The sequence below is a fragment of the Leucoraja erinacea genome, chromosome 28, assembly GCF_028641065.1.
Source record: "Leucoraja erinacea ecotype New England chromosome 28, Leri_hhj_1, whole genome shotgun sequence".
In the NCBI taxonomy this organism is placed as follows: Eukaryota; Metazoa; Chordata; class Chondrichthyes; order Rajiformes; family Rajidae; genus Leucoraja; species Leucoraja erinaceus.
In genome coordinates, this window is record NC_073404.1 from 19027790 (window position 1) to 19054555 (window position 26766).

Here is a 26766-nt window from a genome sequence, read left to right on the forward strand (position 1 = left end):
CAATGGCGACCTCCAACATTTTGATGGCTGAGGAGTCAAAGATGGTAACACCATTAAATGTGATGGGTAGGTGGTTAGACTATTTTATTGAATTTGGTCAATAATAATGGTTGGACAAACATAGAGCTAAGGGATTAGATCGGGCAGAATTTGCTAAGTGAGTCTCTTTTATATTTGCTGTTATATCTTTACCTCGCTTATTTCTGTTTTTAAATTCTCTTTGAACTTTTTGTAATCGGTCTTGTTCTCAGTTTTGTTCTGATTGATATCTGTTGCATGTACTTTTTTTCTGCTTTGTTCTTCTGTCTCTTGTAGTCATTCAAAAACCTTTGGCTTTTATATTTCTCCCCTTTAACCTTTGCAAATGCCCAGAAGTATGTATAATTGAATTATAGTTTGCTTGGTATGCTTTGATTCCAATTTATGTGTGCGTTTGTTTGTATGTCTATAAATATGGCGAGAAGGAATAGGCGATGTTTCGCTTCTCTCCATAGATGCTGCCTCACCCGCTGAGTTTCTCCAGCATTTTTGTCTGCCTTTGATTTTTCCAGCATCTGTAGTCCATTCTTAAACTTGTCTATAAATATGTTTACTTTTACTTGCATATGAGTGACAATATAGATCTAGTTCTCTAAATCATGCAGGCTGATTTGTCACTTGGTTTTGGAATAGGGGAAATCTTGTGTGATAAATATTTCATATATTTAGGACACATTAGTTCTGCCCCCTTGTTCTCCTACAACTGTAGTTTGTGATTATTTCGTATATAATTGCAACATCAAAGATTTCTGCTTTGCCCTGTCATTCAGGATTATAAAGACCATTCTTGAATCAATGAGAATAAAAATCTGAAGCAACTGGCCAAAGACTTTGCAAAATATGTCAAGCTACCAACAAACAACTGTAGTTTCCGATGGATGAGTTTGACTGTGAGTTTTGAAAATAAAACACACTGCTGAGCCTACAAGTGCTTTTTAAATGAGGCATTTTCTTGAAAAGAGAATTTAAAGAAAATTGTAGGTTACTCCAGTGTGTTGGTGACATCATGGAAATAGTCCATCCAGTTTTCCTGTACACCTTCTATTGCAAAGTCTCCCCTTTGATTGTCCGACAATGGGATCTTGCAGGATACATCCTGCCACTGTGCCAAATTCTACAACTGCTTTCAAAATGCACAAAAATGTACTAATTTAAATGAATTCAAATGCAGGATAAATGATAATTCACCATGCAAATTAAATTATACGATTTAAACCATTCCCCAGGCTGTAATTATTTTTGTGTTTTACAATACTGGCTGCACCAATCTACTTTTAAATTATAATGTGTTTATCTTTCTATTTAGAACAAGATTTTCTAAAGCTACAACAGCCTCAGTGGGGAAGAGAACATACAGCTTCTGCATAATCCCATTAATGATGTGATGTCTATATGCAAATTGCATGCCTTGGTGAATTTAGACTGATACTAGAAGGCTTGGGGATTCAAATAGTTTCTATATTCTATTCTTGTTGCAGGCTATAATCATTCTACCAAATATTGTTGCTGTTGCTTTAAAAACGTTTGAAAATAACCCAATCCCCCCACTTACTGTGTGTACAGTTATTAAAGGGGACTAGGAGCTGGGAGTATGTGTGGAGAAATTTAATCTTGGCTGATTAACTGGTACATTGGGTGATTCAATGTGGGAGGCAGATGTAAAGCGGCTTATTGTGCTGAAGAACTGCGGAGGTACACTTCAGTCTGGCACCACAAACCTTTGCCAAAGCTTTACTTCTGATCTTTTAGTCCTTGATATCCTGGGCCAGACATTGACATCAAGTGCTGCTTGTGACAACCAGCAAGTGACATTGTAATGGCTTTCCTTCAACTTCAACTATAAAGAAAGTTGTTTAAAAATCTTCAGACCAAATTGCTAAGATGCTCTCAACGATAGAATTTCTGTTCAGTCCAGTGCAGTGTGCAATTTTCCAATAGCATAAAAACACAATCTCATGGCATCGGTGAATAGAAAGTGAGAACTGTGGAATACTGGATAGAGAATGGAACTATTCATGGTCTAATGCCTGACCCTGATTTTAATGTACCAACAATGAAACGTTTTTACTTAAAGATTCAGCTCCTCTGAGATATTATTTGGTGTTACCATGTTAGTGTGAAAGAGTTTAAAGATTTAGAAGTTACAAAATGGATTCTGCTGTAGATTTAGAAGCAATAAAATGAATGCCTAACCTTTCTCCTACTACACAAGTGAGAGTTCTGCACAATAACATGAATGTTTTCGCCTTTCTTCCACAGCACTAGCAAGATTACAGCACAATAACATGAATGTTTTTGCTCTATGATATAAACAATCAGAAAAATGTTCAGACAATTCATTCATACCCTTTACTCCACAGATAGTAATATACATCAACAAGGTCAACAAACAAGCGCTTGAATCCACAAAAAAATGGCTTCTTCAGCAAAACCAAATATGGGCTAACCTTTCCTTATTGGAAGAACCTGTCAATCCTAACAGGCAAGAGGCTGTACAATACTCTGTAAGGTAACGAATTGCTGAATTGCTGATTATACAAATATATCTGATTGAATGTGGCCTCTTTGTGTGGGGATAGAGTGACTCTATAGTCTGTATTTTACATACTGTGAGAGTTGATCCCACACCTGCCTGGTGAAATAAAGACGTTACTGTATTGCTAACTTTTGTGTTGTTATCTGGTTGAAGTAAAAACGAACCTTAACAAGTGCATTGTCCATCCATTGCGAACAGGGTCCCAGAGAAGGGGAAAGCCATGTTTTTTTTCTCTGAAGTTTCCAATTAACAATAGTGTATTACTTTATTATCGAATACACAGGTAATAAAGGAATATCAAAATATTACTAACATAGCAAATAGCAATAGCATAATGAATTCACTGGTAATAAAGGAATACTCCATGATTAATAACACTGCAAAAATAGGTGAAGGAGAGCTGGTAATTACCCATTGAGGCCCTGGTGCGGTTGTTAATTTTAATCTTGCACTGAAAACAAGTCCCCAGGGATTGTAAGGATATCCATTTACACAGCTATCCCTGTTCATGAACTGTGAATCGTTTGCTTTTCTCTGACATGAAACTATCCGTTTTGCTCCCCATTCTGTTGCCAAAGTTTGCCACCTCTACAGCAATGCAACTTTGTTTCTTGTCCTCCTCTACTGATGCCATTGACTTAAGCTGCATCAGGTGTACTAATGAAGTTATGAATATTTGTTATTACCTTGGGCAGAATAACAGAAAAGTAATGTGTTTGTCCCTAACACTGGCCTTGAAAATCTATCTTCATTCTATCTTCTAATTGATGGCCACATAAATGTTTCCTTCCTTTTATTGAGTTTATTTTGATTTATTATTGGGCTCAGTGTTTATGTGCATGTTGCAGTTACTTCACACATCCTGTGGTGCTTCGCAGCTTCAATTAAAATGGATTCTGACATTTTTCTGAATACTGCAGCCTCTTTTTATTTTATCACAGTCAATCTGTAATTCAGAACAGCTGAGTACTTAAGCAGCGACCAAGATACACCTCCCTTTCACTGGTGAAGAAACGGTAGGAGTGGTCTTATTAATAAGAAATACACTCATAACATGAATCTGACCTATGGGTCATTGGCAATGTGTGGTATTAGGTTAAACCTGATATTTGAATGGTTGATATTTTAAAATAATATCACTGATGATATTTAAATTGTTGGTATGCACCAATAAAATACGTCTCATTGTTGGTTTTGTTGATAATTTACAAAGGAGTCATGTTGTGCTTTGAACAAATTTGACATGCATTAACAGTTTTACTATCATGAGAATAGTATAACACATCCATAAATGTTTATTGCTGGTGAACTGAAATACTATTTCACTTAATTATGAGGGAGCGCACTACTATAGTTCATGACATTTTAAATTTTGTACTTCAAGCAGATCAAAAGGATTGACTTCACAAAAAAGAATATGCAGGAGGTTAAAGCAGCACAAATGACTGAAGTTAATTCATGATTATTGATTACCCTCTGGATGACAAGTTTATATCTGAAACTTGTCCTAATCTCTACTCCCCAATAATTAGAATGGGTGTCAATAGTTATGGGGAGAAGGCAGGAAAATGGGATTAGGAGGCAGAGATCAGCCATGATTGAATGGTGGAGTAGACTCGATGGGCTGAAGTGAATCATTCACTTGGCACCTCCATCTGTATATAATTAAATGTACGTAATTGAAGACAGGAATTTTTATGGAGCTTTCTGTTCCCATTAATCATTTAAGTGACCACCACCATTCATAAATTGAAGTTGAACGATTGCAGAGGTTATTTCTAATCCTTTAATTGATAGGTTGTGCAAATACTTACTTCTGTGCAGACTACAGGCAGATGTGTGTATAGACTTTACCCATTTGGCACTTTCTTTTAAGGGTTGTGTTGAATCTGGTTTGGTAATTCTCACAGAACTTGTTTGGTCCCTCAGTTAAAATAAAGGATAGCGTGAGCATTGCTCCAATGATGGATTATAGCTGTCCACTTCTGAACTGCTGTATGTGCTCGGAATCTATTCCATTTAACATCGATGCCGCACAGCATGACGGAGTTCTCAGAGTTCTCATCGTTGTTAGGTAAGCATTCCCAACAATAATAGTCAGGAGGAGTTCATCCGTGACTGGTAGATTGGAGAGCAGATGGTAAATGGTGCCTTGCTTTAGTGGTCCTTTCTATACCTGATGTACACCTTGTGGTTGTGTCCTTCAGGACTCGGGACTATAGTAATTGGTGGTGCTCCTGAGATGGTAGTAGTGTTGTCAGAACCATCAATACATCTTCTATGTGATGTTAAACATGGAGAAGTGCTGATTCATCAGCTGAAGGATGGCACTTGGTGGTACTCACCAGATTTTTTGTGTTTGAACTGCGGCCAAGAGACTTCATGGGGTTTGAAATCAATGTTGAGATCTTCTTGTGCTATTCGCACCCAACTGTACATCATTCTATTTCACAATAACAGAATTAGCAAAATCTGGCAAAAGCTAGTCATCAACGTTAGCACAAAATTATGATGTATTTGACTGTTTTTATACCAAGTGCTCTTAAATCTGTTCCCTCTGGCAGAAGACTGCACATCTGGTGTGTGAAATGGAAGAACATTTTCATGAGTACCAAAGGATGTGATGTCCTGAGATTATTGACCCACATTATCATTGCAGAAATAAGTTAGTAAATGTACACTTTCTTGAAAGTCTAGTTTAGGGACTAGACTATTGGAATAAAACAGAGAATCTACATTGTAGAAAATGCTTATTTCAGTTGCAGCAATGAAGAATTTGCAATAAATGTATGTTGATGGATGCTTTCGCACATTATACCTTAAACTACAGATCGTACACACAATAATACAAATACAGGATTAGTCCATTGTTGTGATATCATACTCATACTTCCATATGCAGACTACTATGGGGCATATACCTTAAACCACCTGTCACACAGCTGCTTGTGGTCGCTGCTCTTTCATTAAAAAAATGTTCTTCTTACTGGATTTTGTGTCATCTTGATGAGCCTTTTAAAATCCCTCAGAGCCACTACCGAGGTTGCAATGTGGTTAATCTCCATCTGACCCGTGGATGCCAGTGCTGAAGGTTTCTACATTACTGCAGGGAGTCTTTATATGCTGCTGCTTCTGACACATTATTTTATAATTGTTTGGGAGTGTTTTCCTTTCAATAAAAAAATCTTCTGGACTATTGTGTATTATTTAATGAATACTCCAACATACTTTTAATTCGGGTTTTTTGGATGTTGATATAATACATTTTCCTTTCCTGCTACGACTGTGACAGTCGCCGAACAAATTGCCTAAGTGGGACAGGCCCTTAAGGAAGGATATATTGCAATAAAGTATTGTAAAATGTTCACAATTTAATTCCTGGTTTTTGGGGGATATGTAGGGGTGGGAGGAGATGTGGGTAGTGGTTTGTCCTAAGAGGAGAAATGAAGTAGATTGTGTCCCTCGAGTTGATATCACTGAAATATTCAAAATCCTTGTAGACTTGACTGGATGAATGTTGGGAGAATGTTACCCCTCGAACCAGAAGTCACCGTCTCAAAATATAACATTGGCCATTCAGGAGTGGGTATAGCAGAAATTTCTTCACCCACAGGCTGATGAATCTTTGGAATTTTCTTAGGAGAGTTGTGGACACTGAGTCATGAAATATATTTCAAGCTAATGTTAATAGACTTTTGGATATTAAAGAAATCAAGGGATATAAAATAAGTGTTGTAAATCATCATTGATGTAAAATGTTAAGTATGATCTTTTAAAAAGGGAGCAAGCAAAGGGGGCTGTTTGGCGTAATCCCTCTACTCTACAAGAATAAGAGAATATAGGGAAGCAGTCTTTTTAATGCTACTGGTATATTAGCATACTGCCCACAACCTCCATCAATACACCTCCTCTATAATGGTGATGCAGACAGGTGTAAACATCTTTTAAGATGTGATTGAAGAGTAGAGTCACAGCATGATCGACAAACTGGCAAAGTGATAGGAAGGTGGGTACACCCGAGGCCTGATCCTTGACTGCATCCTTCAATCACTCAGCCCATCCTCGATTTAGTTTGACATTACATACGCTCAGTCCATTATTGCTTCATTTCAATCACTTAAGGTGTCTGCGATTTCTATTGACATTGTGACCCAGTATATGAGATGCAGCAATGAGAGGAGAATGACTGATAAGCCCTTTTAAACAAAAATAAGTCTTAGATAATACCAATGGAATGTGAAACAAAGTGTTTTGAAGCAGCAGCTCAAGAAGCAGTGTTTACTTATTACCATTATCTACTGTTCTCTTACAGAACCAGCATGACATCCATTATGATTACTATTCTTACTGCCACTTCAGTTCTTTACACAAATTCTTTCTCTTACTTTTGATGTTTACAACTTTCAAGAATACACATTGGGCCATGCAATGTCGAATTTAATTCCAGAGATTTTTGTGTGTCCTCTACCTACTGTATTCAATAGAGACAATAGACAATAGGTGCAGGAGTAGGCCATTCAGCCCTTCGAGACAGCACCGCCATTCAATGTGATCGTGGCTGATCATCCCCAATTAGTACCGCGTTCCTGCCTTCTCCCCATATCCACTGACTCCACTATCTTTAAGAGCCCTATCAAGCTCTCTCTTGAAAGTATCCAGAGACCGGTCTCCACCGCCCCGGTCTCCACAGACTCACAACTCTCTGTGAGAATAAGTGTTTCCTCATCTCCATTCTAAATGGCTTACCCCTTATTTCTAAAGTGTTGCCCCTGGTTCTCGACTCCCCCAACATCGAGAACATCTTTCCTGCCTCTAGCGTGTCCAAGCCCTTAATAATCTTATGTTTCAAATCTTATTCGCTTTGAATAAACCTTGTGAAAATACCCCATGCGAGTCACCTTTAAGTCACCTGTCACAGTATCTCCGTGGTTGTCGTGGGATATCTCTACATCTTGTTTGTTTCTCTGTGATATTTTTTATAGCAATTGATGAAGAAATCTGAGTTTCTATTTCTCATCTTTTGGTGAATTGGGGTCTGGTTTGATCTTGCAGACACTTAATATGATGTAAAGTTGCTGACATTTTATTCTGATCACATACCTCAACAATGAATTTGGAAGAGTTGCACTTTCCCCCACCAGTCTCACACGCTGATAGGTGGCACTCTGAAGGATAGGTGGAGGCGGAAAGCAAAGTTTTAGTGTAATGTTTACAATAGTTCAAGGATAGAACATAGTGCGGGGCAGAGGTGTACAGTAAAAGTCCCTGTGAATAATTTTTGAAGATTATTTTGTCCCGAGGGTGAGGATATCTGGGTGCTGTAGAAATAAAACACGCTGCTGTTGAAATTGGTTCACCACACTTTAATGGTGTTCCAACAGGGCTGTGCATCACTCTAACATGGTCTGTGAAAGAAATCTTTACTGTGAGGTTCACTGAACAGCGTTATCAGGTTTCCTTCTGTACCATTGCACTGTGATAGCTGCAACATGATTAGGTTAAGTGATCTATAGCATGATCTCTCAGCTGTTGGCATTTGGCACAAATGCTGCAACCTCAATGCAAAGCTCTTAAAGGGACACCCCACAAGATGAACATCACTCTTTCACCTACAGTGGAACATTGCTGATTAATGAATGGATTTTGCAAAGATGGGATGAGCTGGCAGATGTTTCCAGGGGATCTGAGAGACCTGGGTAGTTTGAAGAACAATGCACGTAAGAAGTATGTTTTATGTGTGTGGGGGGTGGGGGGGGTTGGGTGGTGGTGGTGGGGTGGGGGGGGGGGATGGGTGGGGGTGGTTGGGTGTGGTGGGGGGGTTTGGTGGTGCTGGGGTGGGGTGGGGTGGGGGGGGGGGGGGGGTGGTGGTGGGTGGGGGGGGGGGGGGGTGGTCCACTCAGACTGTTAGTTCTGGGATTGCCTTTGCCTAAGGGGCTTACATTGCATGGAATTTGTTAAGTGTGTCCAAGATAGTTTTTTAAGACAATATTTAGATATTCCTACTTGAGAAGGGGTTGACCTCATCTTAGATGATCTTAGAAACAAGGTGATGGAAACAGAGACCACAGTTCTGTAAGTTTCAAATTGGTTGTGAAAATGAAAACGGTTGGTCCTTGAGTTAAGGTCATAAATTGGAGGAGACTGATTTTGATAGTGCAAGAAAGGACTTGGCAAAAATAGATTAGTAGCAGATGTTTGTGGGTAAAATAACATGTTGATGTTGTCTATATATGGCATTTACTATGGCATTGACAAAATTAGCTGCGGATGGGAAGTAGAGAGTTCTTATCGTGTAGTAGATTGTTCCAAAAAAAGGGTAGTATGGGCCAATGATCAAATCTTAAACGTACTTCTGAAATGCTGGTTTATGTTAGGACAAGCATTGATTACTAAATGCACATCTTTCAAGAGCAAAAGCAGGCAATTCCTTCAGCATCTTCAAGATGGTATCCTGGCTAATTGCAGGCCGAACCATTGTGTGACTTCAAATCACATCTTGCCCCTGACAGCAAAGATCTTAGAGCGAAGCAAGATGGGTTACTCTCACGCAAACGTGAGGTGCGCTCATGGGTGGATTCATGGGTGATTACAGGACACATTTTAGCAAGCTGACTCCGCCATCTTGTTCCGCCATCTTGCTCAGCTTTCATGCTCCTGCCTTCTTGCTTCCGGCCAAAGATTGGATCCGCAGCGGGAGAAGGAGGAGTGAGAGAAATAGATTTGTGGATGGTACAGAAAATTGGGGCAGCGAGTATGTTTCTTATTTACAATGTTTCTTATTTAAGTCCCTTGTCAGCTGAAATAAAGTTCATTATTGGTTTAGTAAATATAAGTGTGTGTGTTATATCATTTATATAATCATGTATGTGTGTTTTATAAACATTTTAAGAATCAACAGAATTATGAATCTAACAGAATTGTAGAATTTAACCCTATATCTTACGCACAAAAACCTGCCTTCAATAACCCGGCCCCCCTGGTCCTAACAAGAATCAACAGAAATGCTGGTTTATGTTAGGGCAAGCATTGTTACTACAAAAACTCAAACACGGCTTGTGATCTTTCAAGAGCAACAAAAAAAAAGCATTACCAGCAAATTTTATTCTGACAAGAAGTTTGAATCAGATTTTAAGACCCACACAAATGCCCCCGTATACAGTGCTGGCTAGGCTCAGGTTTAAAATGGGCCGAAAATGCCCATGATCCTCTCCATGTGTCAGTCCTTCATTTAGCAATCTAGCCATCTTGCTCCGCTATAAGATCTTTGCCTGACAGAAGCTGGTGATTTTGGCAAGATCACTTCCTATCAGCTGCAGATGAGCTATTCCCTTTCTCGCTCAAGACTGTACTTTTGATGAATCCCTCTTATGGCATTTTTTGACTATTTTTGGATTATAAACTGCACTGTCCCCTACTGTGCAAGGTGATGACATTCCATTAGGTGTTCACTCATGAAGCAATAGCATTGTTATTCGATCTAGTTGAAAGATCCCCTGAATACTCAGTCATCTTCTTATCTGACATCTCTTGCTCTCTGGCGTTGGTTCAAAGGGACCTTTGGCACTCACTATCTGTGATGTCATCAAATTTGATGAGCAGCAAATTGAAAAATGATTGCTTTCAGCAAACCATGAAGAAGAAAAATCAATTTTTAAATACCTTTATAAACAGTTCACTAATGCTAACAAAAGATTAGGATAGTTGCACTAAGGTTGAGATATGAGAAATGAAATTTGCTTAAGTTGAAAATAAATAATTTCAAATTTATTCATATTTTAAAATATTTTGTGAACGAGTTACAATATGTTTGATTACATATGTTTTTTTAATGTCTGTGCTATTATCTAGTGAGAGTAATCAATAAAAGGCATAAGTTCACATCATTGCAAGTGTTTTCCCTTGCTGGAGAAGGCTGCAAACAGCCATCCATGTGGTGACGTACAGAATCACTGATAGCATTGACAGAATTTCTGTGTTAGCAACGCGAGCACTTAAAGATAAATATAGAAACATCATCTGTAACGAGCAGAGACACCTATGGCAGGAAATTAATGCATCTACCTTCGGCTGAAAGTGCAATTGAACTCACAACATGCCTTAAATTTACTCAGTAAGTACAATACATCTGGTAGCAAAGATTAAAATTAGCCCAGATTCCAACTCGAAAATTAGCCTGAACACAGGACAACCGATATTATGAGCTGAAGAATGGTGAAGGAAATGTCCATGTGGATACCACCGAGTCATGACTGCAAATGCCAGACACAAACGGTTGCTTACACTGGCTTTACCAGCTGCAAAGTTCATAAAAATATCAAGCCTGTTGCCAAATTGGTGTTTTATAAATCTTGGCCGAGGCTTGACACAATGACTTCACATTTCTTCCATACTGGCCCCATTCAGACCAAAACATACACTCGGAAATCATATACTTCATCATTATGAGAGCACTATAGTATTGCATCCCACTGAAACAATATATTCTGCACTCTGGTGTTTTACTCTGCATGACCTGCTGCACGTGTGCATGGCTTGATTGTACTCACGTGCAGTATGAATTGACTGGAAAATACGCAAGCAAACCTTTTCACTATATCTTGGTGCACGTGATAATAAATATTTTTTTATAGATATATATCATCATGCTCAGTCTAGGTGGACAGATGTGATGGAAGTCACTGGTAAGTGATGGCAAGCCAATAATGATGCAAATGATTAAAGCTTCTGTCGAAGCAGGGAAAATGATCGCAAGATGGTGCTCGACCATTTGAGTTTCCTAGCTTATTATTTGTTGCAGTTGAAAATAATTTCCTTGTTTATATATGTGTTCACTCTTGTTTCATGTAATCTATGATGTCCTCTGTAAATATTCATTTTGTTCTAATGACTGATCAATGATCCAAAACTCGGTTCATCCCTCTGGAGATGTTGCCCCAACTGCTGAGCATTTCCAACACCTGCTACTTATATTTGTAGTTTCTTGTATGCACAATATTTTGCTTTTGTAAATGAATATTCACTGTGGGCCCCAGGGATTGAGCTACAGAATGTGAGTAGAATATTGAATGCTTTTTTCACAACCACATCATTTAATAAAGGCTGAATGTAGGTATCAAAGAGAGAATGCACAGATTATAGATCACCTGGAAGGGAATGTTACCATCATGTACAAGAACAACTCTTGACTTGCGGCATACATGGCATTAGTGTGACAGGCAGTGACTCGCTTGGCACAAGAAGTCTAGTCTCTGACCAGCTTCCATAGCTACAGCTGAGTTTCTGGTCACAGTGAGCTACAAGATATTGATAGGGAGCAGTTGGCAAATGGCAATGTCATTTGGCTGTTTAAAAAGAGCAGTAACTGCGGGCTGATACAGACGAGATGTACTTGCAGAAGTTAACTTTCTGTCATTTCCTGATGGCCATCCGGATTTGTGACTCCAGCTGAATGCAGACTGTGCCTATTGTCCTTCCGCACCCTGAAGGAATAGAACAGGCAGAGTCTGGTCTGACCTGGCGATGTGGGAGGTAGATACTGGTGGTTGATTGATCACCTCTGTGTAGTTTACACAGTAACGTTAATATAAAAGGTAATAAAAGAAGTGTCAAACCTGCTTCGTTCTGCAAAATTCAAAGCAGGTATATAAATAATTAAGCTGATCTGCGCAGACAAACACTGCAGAGATAATGTCTGACGCTTCCCTCGGGTGCAGAATTACAGCAGATTCTGCATAATCTATTTTCCTCTGCTGGTCCTCCATCCAGCTGGAGAATGGAGAGCTTCCTACGGTGCTTCCCAGCCCCACAATTCCTCTGCATCAGTCATAGAGTGGCTGCCTCTTGCACGGCTGCTGATCATTTGTGGCTCACCTGGTGACACTTTCACCTCTGAATCAAAAGATACCGGGTTCAAATTGTACTCCAGAGAACTGAAGACAAATATCCAGCTCCGTAGTATGCGATTGCTAGACCATTAGGAGTGCTGTAGTTCAGATGAGATGTTAAAGTTAGGTCACTCTGTTTTCTCAGGAGGATTCCATTGCACTGTTATAAAGAAACAGAGACATCCTCCATGTCGAACTAACATTGATTCTTTGACCACCGTGACGAAAAAAAGTACATGGTTATTATCACAGGTTACATATAGGAACTTGCTTTTCAGTGTCACTTGGCACCCATGCTTGCTACCACATTAACTGGTGTGGGTTGACTGAAAGGAACTATCATTTCACTTCCTTTCCTGACTTACTCATTGTACCTCTTAGCATTAGGTCACTAACAAAGTGGCCACTGATTTGCAGCAGGATTTGGTTCTAATGCTAAAAGAGATTCAAGTCACAATTGCCTTTACTTCCACTGTCTTCGTTTTTTGTATCTCTTGGGATGGTTTAATTATTCTCACATCTCACAAAAGGTCATCAACCTGAGATGTTAGCTTTATCTCCATAGATGCTGTCTAATTTATTGGCTGTTTCTAGCAATCTCTACTTTAATTCTGGAGTTTTGATTCATTATTCTCCAAGGCACAGTATACTTGTTGAGATCAAATGATAATTTTCTTGGTAAACCTGTGTGTTGAAAGAACAAAAAAATAAGTTGGGGGCGGTTGGGTGAAATAGAAAGCTTTCTTCCAGATTCAGGGACAGTTTCTTTCCAGCTGTTATCAGGCAACTGAACCGTCCTATCACCAATGAGAGAGCAGTCTTGACCCACCATCAACCTCATTGGAGACCCTCAGACTATCTTTAATAAAACTTTACTGGACTTTATCTTTCACTAAATGTGATTTCCTTTATTCTATATCTGTACACTGTGGGTGGCTTGATTGTAATCATGTATTTGCACTGGCTGGATAGCATGCTACAAAAAAACTTTTCACTGTACCTCGATACACATGGTAATAATAAACACACCTAAACTATTCTGCATCTTGCCACCTGAGAATATTATGAATATTAGCTATGAAACATCTTACCAAGGTTTGAACAAAAAGTACAGTTTTGGAAATCAGAAATAAAAAACAGAAAATATTGGAAACACTCCCCAGATCAAGTACCATTTGCAGAAAGAGAAACGGTTAATGTTTCAGGAGGATAATGCAAAGGAAGATCTATTGAAAGCAGAGGCTTCTGAGATGAAAGGGAGATTTCCATTGTTGAGATACCAGGGTAATTACATAGTTCTTGCTCCGTCCAGGGGGAGAATGGGTGAGACCAGAGGTGTGGGATAGAGATGAGCTGCAGGCAGAGACTTTCTCCTGCTAAAGCGTGCTATTGAAAAGTAAAGAAGACATTTTGTAGGAATGTGCGTGAAATGTCTCTTCATCAGAGCAAAAGTGACGGAGCAAAAATTGACATCCCAATTGAGAGGCCAAAAAGACAGGATGGTTAGCACAGAGTTTCCTAGATTTCTCGTGTGGCATTTGAAGACAACCTTCTGATATGGGAAAATAGGCTAATGGGTGAACGTATTATTGACGGTTCCCCCTCTCCTCCCCCACCTTCATTATCTGGTGGCTGTTCTATTAGTGGTTGACTACACTTTTGTTGAGACTTAGCTAATTGCGGCAGTCATAATGCACATTTTGTGCTGTTCCCTTCAGACCTACAGAAATACAGCAGGTCATGTGTTAAAATAATATTATGCTGCTCAAGAGGATGTAATCAATAAATGACAAATACTAGATTAATGAAGCAGAAAACCCCTCGGAACAAGATTCATCATAGATGTTTATAATCAAATAGTGATGGAGCTGGCCAGTTATTCTTTTATATAGAATATGCCTGTGTTCATAATAGTTTGATTATGTTTTATGAATGGAGAGACTTTTAAGAGTGTGATAGCTTTGTAAAGTGACTCGGGGGTTATCAAGGAAGGCCAGGATGATTTCATGCGTAAAACTAGCAACATTTGCAAACATATCCAATCCTGACAAAGAGTATCAGACCTGTTTCTCTTTCCTCACATGCCCTATTCAGTGTTTCCAACATTTTGTTTTTCTTTAAGATTTCCAGCATCAGCAATTTTTTTGATTTATTTTAAGTTATTTTGTTAACTTGCCTGGACCCAACAAGACATTTGTGAGATGTTCTATCATCAAAGAAGTGACTATTTAATGTTAGCTTTACTTCGTTGCCTGGTACTGGGACTACTGAGATGAATCTGTGGTTGAAGAAACCCTAATCTTGAACACTTTCAGATTCTTAGCACTGCCAGCCTGGGATAATATGAGCCTTCACCCACCCACTGGTTCACCCACCAGATGTCCATTATAACACAAGCCAGGTACAAAGTAATTGGATGCCTTGTGCAGGCTGTGGTCTTTGAGGCCTGATATGGGAATATAGGTTAATGGGTGAGTGTATTGGGGTGTGCACTGCAAAAGGCAGCTATTGAGCCTGAACAGATCCTTCGCACCCTGCCATCCTATGGTATGTCAGAGTGATCTGATGTAGGGAGGACCTAACAATTTTCCTTGCTGTGGCCTGGCGGATTGTTTCTTGAGATGAAGTCATAACGTGCTGACAATTGTTATCCTGCAGCATAATATACATTATCAATCCCATCCCAGACCAATAGATGGCCCTATATAACTTTAGCATGTATATTTTGGTTCCCAGTTATTGAACTGTTTAATTTGCATTATTGCACCTTGATCCATTCCATTGAATAACTTAGTTTACCAGTTAATTAACTGTATGTATAGCTCAATTTCAAATTATTACTTGACTATTTAAATAATTGTGAATTTCCTTAATGCATTTATGAAATTAATGATGAGGGCAAAGTAACAGCCCCGAATTTCTGTTTATGGTCTCTGATCTACTCATCACTTTCAGAATGATTCTATTCATGTTACACGGAATACTTCTGCACCATGACTGCGTAGTGCTGGATTTTCCACTGTTTTACACTGACAGGAACTGGACAAAATAGGCTGGTGCAGGCCCATGGCACAAACATGATCAATTTATTGATGAATGATAGTCTGGAATTCTGAATGTGGTTTCTGCTGCTTGTTCAATTGTGAAAAGAAGATAGCACAAAAGACACAAATGATAACTCTTGGATCTAGATCATCCTCAGACGATTAAGCATCATTCTTTATTGATTTGTAGCTTTGGAATGATTCCAAAGTACTTGTACAAATCTTTGATTAGAACACACTTGGAGAATTGTGTACATTTCTGATTGTCATTCTACAGGGAGGATGTGCTAGCAGTGGAGAGGGTGCAGGAGAAATTGACCAGGATTATGCCTGGAATGGAGGACTGTAGATATAAGAAGGGATTGAAGACACTGGGTTTATACTCATGGAACATCAAAGTCAAAGAAATTACTTGTCTTCCACCATCATCTGTTTTCTTTCCTGCCTTCCATCCTATCAGAGACACTCCCTGATCTTTTACTTACTGCGAATGTACTTAAGGGGCAGCACAATGTTGCAGTGGTAGGGCTGCTGCCTTACAACGCCACACACTCAGGTTTGATCCTGACTATAGGTTTATACGTTCTCCCCATTGATTTTCTCTGAGTGCTGCGGTTTCCTCTCACACTCCATAGACGTACAGGTTTGTAGGTTAATTGACTTCAATAAAATTGTAAATAGTCCCCCGTGTATAGGATAGTACTAGTGTATTGGGTGGTCTCTGGTTGGCATGGACTCGGTAGGCTGAAGGGCCTGTCTCCATGCTGCAAGGGAAGCAGACCCTTGAGTCCCTTTCCCCCTTCCATTCTTTCCTCTTCTCCCCCAATGTATCTGAATTTAAAACTTCCTATTTCGAGTTTGGATGAAAGACTATTGATTTGAACCATTGACCCAAAATGTAGAGTGTGTAAGCAATGAGTTCCTGACATGCCTGCTTGCTCACTGTTGGGTTGCGTTCAGCAACATACTGGTGACCAGGTTCCCACACTCATGGCCTTTAGACCTGCAGAGCTGTTATTCAAGGGACCACACACACTCGCGATCTGGCTTTGAACAAGGTCACAGACCTTCAGTTACAGAGATTTAGCTAAGCTTGATTTTTAAAAGATTTTAATGTGTATTTATGTTTTTAATTAATTAAGAATAGTTTCAATTTTGAAATTACATTCTCATTTATTTATTTTTAAAATCATTTTCATCTTTTAAAGTTTTTTTTTCTCCATTGTGCCTAGTTGACAGAGACCAAGATTTCCACAGCCTATGGTCCAATTGTTGCTATGTAATTTATTTACACTGATATAGAAGATGGCCATTCAGCCCAGAAGGTCAATACTGGCTCCCAACAGAGCAATCCTATAAGTTCTAATCGCCCTGCCTTATACTTGTGCAAACAATGTTTCAAATGCCCATCAATCCCCCTTTCATTCTTTATTGCAACTAATGGGTAGTTTTGCAAACAATTTGAGATGTGGGAGGAAACTGGAAAGAATGCACAGAGTCATGGGGAGAAAGTAGAAACTCCACCCAAACAGCACCGGAGTTCGGGATTGAACCTGGGATAATCACTTGTTGTCCACTATGCCGGGTGGAAGTTTGACAGGAGCCAAGCCAGGTGGACTACAATCTTTGTTCGCATGGGAAAATAGTTCAACTGGGAGATTAACACAGGCAGTGACCAAGAGCTACAGGCAAAGATTAGTGTAACATGGCCCATTAAGACTGCTTCTCTTTCCATGAATGCTGCATTGTCCGCATTGATTTTGCTCTTGCAGCATGTGCAATGTTGGCTTATTCATTCTCCATTACACCTACTATGTTCCCATGTCCTATTCTTCTTCATTGTGAGTCTGCCATATCCTGCAATTCCCTAACAAGTCACCTGTGTTTATAACATTCCCGGCACTGGGTCAGCATGATCTCGATAAGGTCCCACTCAAAAGATTTGAGCACAAGGTCTGTGAAATACAGTACGGTTGCTTCACAGCTAGAGGTGCTGACCAGTTAAATTGAGCCTGTTTGTCCTTTTAGGTGGATGTAAAAGGCCCTTTTACATTTCAGATAATTGTGAAGAGAAACAGATGTGTTATCTGTGGGGTAATGGGAAATATTTATCTCATTCACCATTACTAAGACATTGGTTTGGCCATATTTGGAGTATTGTGTGCAATTCTGGTTACCTCATTACTGGCAGGATGTGGAGGATGCAGAAGAGAGAAGAGGTTTACCAGGATTGTAAACCAGCATCTGCAGTTCTTTTTTTCCACATCTTACCAGAATACTGTAGGAAGGAACCTCAAGTACTAGTTTAAACCGAAGAAAGACACAAAGTGCTGGAGTAACTCAGTGGAACAGGCAGCATCTCTGGAGAGAAGGAATGGGTGATGTTTCGGGTCGAGACCCTTCTTCAGACTGGGAGTTGGGGGAAAGGGAAACAAGAAATATAGACGGTAATGTAGGGAGATATAGAACTAATGAATGAATGATATGCAAAAGAGCAACAATGATACAGGAAACAGGTTATTTTTAGCTGCTTGCTGGGTGAGAACGAGAAGCTGGTGCTCTAACTTCGTAAACCCTGCATTCCCTCTCTCCCTCCATCCCTCCCCCTCGTACTGTCTATGCTTTCCAATAGTTTTCACTGTGTGTCCTCTATATTCCATTCTTCAGTATGATTACTGTATATCCCTAATCCAGGTAGTCTCGAAGATTGAATTAGCATGTATGACTACAGGGAGAGGTTAGACACACTTGGATTGGTTTTTCTGGAATACTGGAGGTTGCTGTGAGACCTGATAGCAGTGTATACAATTATGAGAGGCATTGATAGGGTAGACAGTCAGAACATTTTTTTTTCCAGGATGATTATCAATACTAAGCTTTAAGACGAGAGGGGCAAAATTTAAAGGAAATGTGCTGGGCAAGTTTTTTTTACAAAAAGGGTGGTGAGTGCCTGGAACATGCTGCCAGGGATTGTGGTGGAGGCAGATACGATAGTGGCTTCCAAGAGACTTTTGGATGGGCACATGGATATGCAGTGAAAAGAGGGATGTGGATTATGTGCAGGCAGATAAGTATTGGTCTTGGCATCATGTTTGGCACATACATTGTCAGTTGAAGGCCTATTCCCATGCTGTACTGTTCTATGATCTACGTATGTTCTATCACTATTCTTCATACATTCCACGTGTGCTCATAAGCAAAAGTGATAGTTAATATCTTTCTTTCTTTCTTCCATTTCCTCCATTTGATTTTCACATATTCTGAATAAAGCTCAGAAATAAAATTGGGAAGGATCAAAAACTTGAGATTAAATAAATAAGATAATTATATTCTGCTCATAAGATCAGAGAACATGAATATAACATTGGCAAGCTCCATGTGAAGCTAATGATTCAAATACGTTTCTTTCCTGCAGAACAGTGAATGTTAGTGTTGGATTCACATCAAAAGCAGTTACCACTGTGCCCATTAACTCCTCTATAAAGGTTGAGAACAAATGTTCAGTTTAGAGGAATTAGTTTGTCATTCATTCTTTATGAAGTAATGTTTCTAGATGTGGTGTCATCAACAAAATGTTATTTATGGATTCCAGTAAATGTAGCATTAGCTTCTTAACATGTCTTCCCAAAGCATTTCACTGTCACATTATATTGTTAATGTTATGAATTCCTATTGATTTTATTAACATTTAATTAAGCCCTCAAGCTAGTTCTCCATGTTAACTTGGGCCAATGCTTACTTATCTTAGGTCCAGCCTTCCGTATGTTTTATATCCCTATGGAATAATTTGGCTATTGGAATATAAATCATTATAGCTTTTGATAAGCATATTCCTAATTGAATTCTTCTGTTCCTGGACTTACTGATAGTTCCTAAATTGCCATGCTCATTACAACCTATGTTGTTTCCTGCATTGCCACCTACTGCCTCTGTTTGTTTCTCCTTCCCCACATCCTGAAGTCACTGGACACTTTGGCAGTAAACATGAGGTCAACTATGAGATACCTGGTTTGTACTGAGTTAGGTTTCTGAATATGTCCAATCTCAGTGAGAGGAAATCAGCTGGTTCACAGTGTGTGGCTGAGCATGCTATCAGGCCAGGCTTCCTTCCTGAGGCGACTAGCCAAAGTATACTGAGTGCCTTGGGTCACATCGGCAATTAGCAACTAGACTTCAATGTCGGCAGATGCAATATTGTGCTTTTTCTCAGGAAGAAAATAGCAGTTAAGGAACAGAAAGATCTAGAGAGGCATACATAAATCACAGAACTAATGAAGAGATAAATTAGGCAATAAAAAAGCAAGCATTGCATTGACGTTATTTTTTAGTGGAATGGAATTAACATTGTGAAGTTACATTAAACCTTTGTTAAACCAAATTTGGAATGTCATGTGCAGTTTCGCTTGCATAATAGGAAGAGGTTGAAGCACTGGAGAAGGTGTAGGAATTATTCAAATTACTGTACAACTGGAAGGCTGTAGTTGTGGCCTCTTTCTCTTTCGCTGTGGAGAAGGGAAGGCTGAGGTGTGACCTGATAGGGGTAAGTAAGATTATGAAAGAGTTTAATGTCTAGATTAGTTCCATTTTCATTTTAAGAGAAATCTGAAGTGGGTTTTTTTTTTAAAAATATCAGATACAGTATTTATACAGATTTCAACAGATATTTATAGCAGGGAATTTGATGAAACTTCTTCATCCAGGAACTGGTTTGAATGGAAAACCCACAACCTCAAGGAATAGTTGGATTCATAAGAGAGTTTTATAAATACATGAGGAAACAAAGAAGAGAAAGACATTTGATGGGATTAGATGAAGAATGGTTGGCTTAGGTCAGTATGGACTTGTTGAGCCAGATTATTTTTATGCTGTAATAACTTTATGAGCTGAGCTGCGTGTAAATCAGAAGAATGGTCAATAGAATGAGATATTGCTAATGGTACGGCTGAGATATTTTGCACCATTCACACTAACAGGAAGGGAGGAGGGAATATTGGAAAATGCATGAACTGAAAAAAATGGCAGGCATCAAAAAGATAGATGTTAGAATAAAATAATAGTTTTTATACAAATGCACACATGCTGTTTTAACAGTTAATGCCATGTACCTTTTACGCAGAGATGGGATAATTGCCGTGTTACTTTCTGATATCATTAATTACATTATGAATATTTGACAGCTAACATGTCAAAGGCAAGCTGTGTGCCATCTGGGCAAACTTTGCTAATCAGCCTCTTTTGTCCTGATTACTAGATCTGAGCAGCAACTGCAGGTTTGCTGTGGTGAGCTCAGCTTTGTGCCTTCATCTGTTTGGAAATGTCTAAATAATGCAACATTTTTAAAACACCCTATCAGACTTCTCAGAAAGTGTGTGTTCACCATAAATTAAAGCAGAGGTTAATATGATGACTATTAATCTAGTAGTCATTCTGCAAAGAATGCAATTCCGTAAGGCAGTGGAAAAATAAGCAGATAATTATGTTGATAGTGCTGCTTGTGTGAAGAATCTTGACCAGAGCACAATAGCTTGTTCCTCCTCAAATGGTTACACATTGTTTAACTAAGCGGGACAGGCAGCATCTCTGGAGAGAAGGAATGGGTGACGTTTCGGGTCGAGGCCCTTCTTCAGAAGGTTTGAAAAAGGGTCTCAACCGGAAATGTCACCCATTCTTTCTCTCCAGACATGCTGCCTGTCCCGCAGAGTTACTCTACCTTTTTGTGTCTGTCTTCAGTTTAAACCAGCATCTGCAGTTCCTTCCTACATATTGTTTAATATCTGCCCTGGTATATTCTGATAGGCCAGGCCCAGTGCTTTTCTGTGATAAGAACATGCTGGTAAAGTGTACTGGCACCTCTAAACAGTTAAAAACAAGATCAACACACAGCAGCCTACAGTGTCATGTGAACTGTTGTTTGTGCACAGGCAACTTTTGGTCCACAAGAAAAGCACTGGCCTGGTCTATCAGAATAACGTCAATCGATCACTTTGTCTGGTTGCTCATAATGCTGATAAAGTGTGCAGCCTCACAATAAACAGATGTCAATTTAGAATGACGATGAGTGGACATTTATTTAGCCTTAGGGTGGTGAATCTGTGCAATTCATAGCCGCAGAAGATTGTGGAGGTCTGGACATTGAACATTTTTAAAGCAGAGATCAATAGGTTCTTCATTAGTAAGGGTGTCAAAGGTTGCAGAAAAAAGGCAGGAGAATGGGGTTGAGAGGGAAAAATAAGTCAACCATTATCGAATGTCGGAGTAGACTCAATGAACTGAATGGCCTAATTCTGCTTCTGCTTGATGGTTATTATGGTGCAGCTTCCCCACCTCTATTGCTGACAGCTCTCACAGAGGGGATCAGCATGGGAAGGGGGTTAGGTCATTCAGTGACTATAGCCTTTTCTGCCACTAAATACCAGTCTTGACACATTTGCACATGAAACCCATTCCTCTATTTTGTATTCCTCCCCACTCTTTCCCAAACATATCTATCACACAGAACGTTTTACACTTTCTATTAAGCTCCAATTTAATTATTGAATGAATGGTTCACACTACCCTTGTCCAAGGAAAGGTTTCCCCACGTCAACCCTCCAGAGCAAGTAACAGATCATCATCTGAACTGTACATGAGGAGGACCATTTGGCTTCTCTTCATTTATCCAGAGATACCCCGATTCCCTCCATTAAAGTATCAAATTGTTTTTCCTAAGATGTCAACATTTTTGTTGTATGTGAGAGGATTTCTTGATATCTGCTCTAAAGTTACCTCTCATTGATTTGAACAATACCAATTTCAACCCGTCAGTTTGCTTTACAGAAATATTAGCCTTTTCTTATGCAGGATATGTGAACCATTTTATTGACTGTGAATTTTATCATTCTAGACACAAGGTTTGGTCAACGTACATTATGAATATTAGAATTGCTGTCTGATCTTTTTGCATAGAGTCATAGTCATAGAGTGATGCAGTGTGGAAACTCACCAACACCGGCCACCAATGTCCCAACTACACTCGTCTCATTTGCCTATGCTTGGTCCATATCCCTTCAAACCTGCCCTACCCATGTACCTGTCTAACTATTTCTTAAACAATGTTTTTGTTTCCGTTTCTTAAATCTTCTCAATATTCATGGAAAATATGTGGGATTTATTTCTCTCTATAATCAATATTTATTTCATGAAATTTCACATGCGATTGGTCTAATCTTTTACTTCCTTAGCCAACTTATTCAACAACTTCTGAACTGCTACTTTTAATCCAATAAACTGATAATTTTGGATTGTCAAGTTCCAAAATTGAACCCTGTGACAACCAAATCAATACTCACTCTCTCTCCTTCTGCATGACCCCTCATCACTTCACTAATCTATACTTGTGGCTTCCTGCCATTTAGCTTTTTTTCTTTTCAGTCCTGATGATTCAGATGAATTTCCACAACTTTATTTCTTGAATAGACTTTCCTATAGTAATTTTTGAAATTCTTATTGGAAATGGAGACACAGTACACCCCTACACCCCAGCAATTCCCAAATTAAAGTGTTGTTGTTTCCTCAGAAAAAGGGAATGAAATTGATTGAACAAGAACATTTGAGGTAACCACTGTCAAGTAGGTTGCTAATATACCGTTTAATGCTGATAATCATGCTCATGGTTTTCCATGGTCGGAGTCTCCTTGATCACCTTTTTGAATATCCGCACCGGTTTGTCTGCTTCCACCGCCATAAGGAATAGGAGTAGAATTAGGCCATTAGGCCCATCAAGTCTACTCCGCCATTCAATTATGGCTGATCTGTCTCTCCCTCCTGCCTTCTCCCCATAACCTCCGATACCTGTATTAATCAAGAATCTATCTGCCTTAAAAACATCCACTGACAAGGCCTCCACAGCCTTCTGTGACAAACAATTCCACAGATTCACCACCCTCTGACTAAAGAGATTGCTCCTCATCTCCTTCCTAAAAGAACGTCCTTTAATTCTGACCTCTGTTCCTAAACTCTCCCACTAGTGGAAACATCCCCTCCACATCCACTCTATCCAAGACTTTCACTATTCTGGATGTTTGAATGAGGTCCCCCCTCATTCTTCTAAACTCCAGCGAGTACAGGCCCAGTGCCGACAAACGCTCATCACAGGTTAACTTATTATCCCCACAATGTTTCCAGGGTACCATATTATGATCGTTTTTTCCTCTTTATTTCCTTTCTAGTCTCCATTTGCAACATAGGTTTAATAAAAAATAATTTAGGAAGATTAATTTATTTTGAGTCCAATCAACCTGCAGAGAATGTTTTCCCATTTCTGTCAAATTCATGTTATCTGGCTTCACTTTGTTTGCAGAAAGCAGTGGCAAATGAATTATATATCTCAGAATTTCATCATATTTTTATCATTTTGTTCTAAATGAATTTTGAGTATTGCAGGCACTTCTGTTCGTCCATGAGAGTAGGCGGTAGAGGCTTTGGAAAGGGTGCGGAGGTTTACCGGAATGCCTGGCTTATGGGGTATTAGCTACGGGGAGAGGTTGGACGGACTTGGATTGTTTCCTCTGGAATGCTGGAGGTTGTAGGAGACCTTTAGCTTTATTTTAGTTTACTTTTGAGATACAGCGTGGAAACAGGCTCTTCAGCCCACTGAGTTCGCGCTGACCAGCGATCACTGCACACTAATAGTATCCTACATACGCTAGGGATAATTTACTGTTATACCAAGCCAATTAACCTACAAACCTGTATGTCTTTGAAGTGTGGAAGGTAACCGAAGATCCCAGAGAAAACCCATGCTGGTCACAGGGAGAATGTACTAACTCCCTCCAGACAAGCAAGCATCTGTAATCGGGATCAAACCCGTGTCTCTGGTGCTGTTAGGCAGCTACTTTATCACTGTGCCATTACCTGACCTGATAAGTGTTTATAAAATGATGAGAGGCATGGATGGAATAGATAGTCAGAAACTTTTTCCCAGGATGGAAAAATCAAATGCTTGAGGGCAGAGCTTTAACATGAGAGGGACAATCTGTACAATCAGAACAATCTGGGACGAGGCGTAATTAGAAGAAAGCGTTCTGCAAAGAGAATAAATCAGCATTAAGCATCAGGACAAGTGAAGAACATAAAGGGTTAGAAGTAAAGATGGATATAAAACATGTTTAGGTACACATATTGTTGGCGACAGATAGCACAATGGGCTAAGAGTTCGGCTGGCGACCGGAAGGTAGCCGGTTCAAATCCCGCTTGGAGTGCATACTGTCGTTGTGTCCTTGGGCAAGACACTTCACCCACCTTTGCCTGTAATGGAATGTACGGCGGCAGGCGCGGGCACACCGCGACGCCCTGTGTCTCCCTTTCAAGGGAGATGCTAAAAATGCATTTCGTTGTCTCTGTACTGTACTGTACACTGACAATGACAATAAATTGAATCATTTCATTTCATCATTTCATTTCATTTCATATTCAAACCTTTCCTTCAGTCAGAAAAATAAGATTTAAAAGCTATTTCCCTAACTGGAAGCTCCCATCCTGCGTTTGGACTGTTCGACCTGCTGCCCTCTGGAAGGCGCTATAGGTGCATCAAATCCAGGACAAACAGACTCAGGAATAGCTGCTTCCCGAGAATTATATCTACCATAAATTCAAATCCACACATGCATTGACTACACCGCCCAACACGGACTTCCATCTGTATATATGTATATATGTATGTAGCGCCGTAGAATTTGTGCACCTATTCCCCCGCCCCATCTCCCTTCTGTTTTGTTTTTCTGTTTCTTGTTTTTTGTGTAAAATTGTATGTATGCACTGAGTACGAGCAGCTTTCAGTTTCACTGTACATGTATAGTGACAATAAATGGCATATCTATCTCTTGGATTCTTGGTCCTCCAAAATATTCCAAATGGAATTTAAACTGGAGGTGGTGAAGGGAGGGCTTAAGCCAGAAAGGGTTATTGGGAAGAAAGAGCTACTTTAAATTTAGTTGCATCTGGTTGGGTAACTATAGTTGGGTGGAGATTATTCCATGCTTTAATTGTGCGGGGGTAGTAACATACAAAATCTTATTGACTGAAAGTTTTTCACATGCTATAAATGAATTCTATCAATGTAAAGGGAACTTTGTTGATATATCCACAATTTTGCCCCTTTGTGACTTATCCAAGTAATTAACAATGTATTGAAATGGAAAAACTCCGGGTCAGGAGGGAGAAAGAGCTTGGGGCTGGAGCAGCCAGAAAGTTAATACCGTTTTTGAAAGGGGAACTTGGGCTTTGCTCAATCAGTATTCATCTTCTTGTACTGAGCACAGTAACAGTGCTGCCAATATCCTGCTGTAAAAAGCTACAAATTCTGCAGCGAGTCCACTTTTCTCTGCTGCATGAAGGATCTATGAAACAGGGCAAAAATAGGGCAATTGTATGCTGATTATTGCAATGCCTTTGATGGGGTAACAATCGACCAAACATATGACGGGGCACATGGTATACATCTGAGGCATGCATTGTCAGTGTTATTTAAGAATGAGTGCTGAGAAGTGGTGCTGGTGATTGTGGTGCTATCAGATTAATGGGTGGCGTTGTTGTGTGGAGGAAGGAAGGATTAAGTGCGGCCGCAAGTTAAATGGGAACGCGGAGCAACATGAATAGTATGTGTGAGTAAGATGGAATACACCAGCATGTTGGTGAATGTGCATCTTTGATCACCCTTCGTGTGTTGTTGAGTGCAGTGGACACCTCCTGCATGGAGACACAAGAGACTGCAGATGCTGGAATCTGGAGCAACATTCAGCACCACCTGTGGCCTTTCTTCCACTTGCCCAATCTCCTCCTAACGCTTGTTGAAAACTCCAGACCTCCTCCATCGTGTGAGCGGTGCCTTTAAATAGGTGCTGAGACACGTGGACGTGTTAAATGACCGTTCAAACACAGCAGGAGATGGAAAACCTGAAGTAAATTTTAATGAGAAATTGCACAAACAATTCTGTGCATTGGGAGCACATCAGTGCCTTCCCATCCACTGCCCTGTTCACATCTCCTCGTTTAAGATGATGACTATTACATCTCTGATAATTAATGACAGTATAATATACCTGTCAATTTCGGGTTTGGCTCATCCATATTTCTTGCAACTATTCACTCAATCTGTCAGAGCTTCCCTGTACCCATCAGCTCCCTCAAAATGATCATCACTGCTGTACCTTGATGGATTCAAAGACTAGTACTGCAAGTTGTCTTAAACATTGTTGTACTTTTAGTTGGCAGATCCTTGCTTTTC

General features: G+C 39.7%; 1 long non-coding RNA gene across 3 annotated transcripts in view; it reads left to right on the plus strand.

Moving 5' to 3' along the window:
* Window positions 1-26766, plus strand: part of LOC129710743 (uncharacterized) — a 175037-nt gene that overhangs the window by 9581 nt on the left and 138690 nt on the right. For 2 of the 3 annotated variants that reach the window (XR_008725721.1, XR_008725720.1), the window contains exons 2-3: window positions 2400-2548; window positions 3517-3591. This is a non-coding gene — a long non-coding RNA (uncharacterized LOC129710743). The remainder of the gene's footprint in view (window positions 1-2399; window positions 2549-3516; window positions 3592-26766) is intronic. The other variant, XR_008725722.1, reaches the window with a different exon arrangement.